Source organism: Hyaena hyaena, unplaced genomic scaffold (genome assembly GCF_003009895.1).
Source record: "Hyaena hyaena isolate Hyena2069 unplaced genomic scaffold, ASM300989v1 scaffold_173, whole genome shotgun sequence".
Lineage (NCBI taxonomy): Eukaryota > Metazoa > Chordata > Mammalia > Carnivora > Hyaenidae > Hyaena > Hyaena hyaena.
The window spans coordinates 262481-264528 of record NW_024080805.1 but is presented as its reverse complement, the minus strand read 5'-3'; positions in this window follow the sequence as shown (position 1 = coordinate 264528).

The following is a 2048-nucleotide window of genomic DNA, read 5'->3' as shown; positions in this document are numbered from 1 at the left end:
GCAGAGAGCCCGACGCGGGGCTCGAACCCACGAACCGCGAGATCATGACCTAAGCGAAAGTCGGACGCTTAACCGACTAAGCCACCCAGGCGCCCCTCAGGAAGCAATTATAGTAAAACATTCCTGGGGTTGGGTTTGCCCCCAGGGTAAGTGGTGACTTTGATTCTGCATTTTCGAGGCTCCAAAGCATGGCTGTCTCAAATAGTTAAAATGAAAAGAGAAGGAATGTTTTTGTTGGAGAGTCCCAACAGTTTCCAGCATATTTTCCATTTGCCTGACTTTGCTCTTGGCCCTGAATGGGGTAGAAGGTGGGGTTTTCTCTAGTGAAATCATGAACATCTCTTCACTGGCATGTGCGCGTTCAGATCTGCTCTTGATATTGCTCATGTTTTTAGCTGCAGCTGCGTGTGCTGTGCACGAATTGTTTTTGCCTTTGGTGAGGATCACATTGACTTGCGGTTGCCTGTGCCCTGCAGTTGGAGTGGGTATTTCTGTGAGGGGCTTGATTATTCTTGTATTTTTTGTTGTGTCTTTTTCACTCTTCGAGTCCTATGCTGATTTGGGCTTGTTTGCAAAAGGAAAAAATATTTGGCTCATCCCATTTCATGCAGTGAAAGCAGCAGCTTACTGGAGACTGTTTTTATAACCTAGAAGACTGAGGTTTTCAAAAGAAATTTGGCAAGCAGTAGGTGGCATTAAGATATTGTTTGATACGGAGCACACAATAACACTGCAAGTGTGCACATGCCTCACGCTTAACTCTATTTTTTTTTAAGTTTAAAAAAGCAAAACAAAACAAAAAGCCTCCATCAAAATGTTGTTAGGTAAACTTGTACGTTTGAGCTCCATGGTGTTTACGTCTATGAAATCCAGAACCAATGAGTTCTAGAGGACCAAAAATTGATTTCAGAAAATATTTAACTGTGATATAAAAAAATCAAACCCTTATAAATGCTGAGGTATAAACAGCAAATCTGGCAAGAGGTATAAACGGTAAATCTGGCAACTTCTTATATTTTAAAGATTACAGTTTAGGAACACTCTGAGGAACAGATTCATAGGACTCAAGTTAATTTTAATTATCAACCCATTACTCAGAGAAACAGAACAGTATGTGGGTACCTTGACAGGCACAGACCCGCTAATGATTCAGTTTGCCTCTCTCAGAATCCATTTATGATCACCCTGCATAACCATTTTTCTCCTTTGTCAGCTTCTGTGTCAGCTCTCAGTTTCTATGTCATTAATTTGCTTTTTAAAGGAATTTTGCTTTATAAAATGTAGCTTTCATGTTTATTCTAAGGGAAGCGGGAAAAGGAAGCAAATGTGCAGGACAAACTGCTTTAAAAGCCCTGCTGATTCCTGGCTCCAACAGTGGGTTCATGCTCTGCACCCCTTTGCTATTTAAAGTGGGACAGAATCCCCTGTAGTGGGGCCCAGAGTTTCCCCCACTAAACACCTCTTTATTACTCTCTCCCACACTCCAGGTTTTGAAAGCTAGTACTAGACAGTATCTACGTCATGCTAGAATCCTCTGTGCCTGCCAAATAACAGGACTTCAACTGATCTGTAGAACTGAACTGTGTGATAAAGCTTTGGAATCGGGCATTCCACAATTTGAATCCCAGCTTATGTGATCTTGGTTCACTTACTGTCCTCTCTGATATTCAGTTTTTCTTATCTGAAGAAGAGTATTATTATGATTATTAATATATAATAATGCAATTATTATACTTCCTTGGAGGAATAAATACGGTATTGGAAAGTCTTCACTTTTACAAGGATCTACTTCAGAAAATGACAGTCCTTTTAATTAGTGTACCCAAAAGTTTTCCCCATATAAAAAATTAATCAAATACACATCTCTTTAACTGCCATTTGATTTTGATGATCCAGAAATGACCAAGGCTGTACTGAGTGCAATTCCAAGCAAAATTTTAAAACCCAGAATTTTAGGTGCCTTACTCAGGCTTTGTTACAGGTAAACATGTTATTCAATTAAAAAAAAAAAAAAAACAATGACAATAACTTGGAACCCCACCCCACCT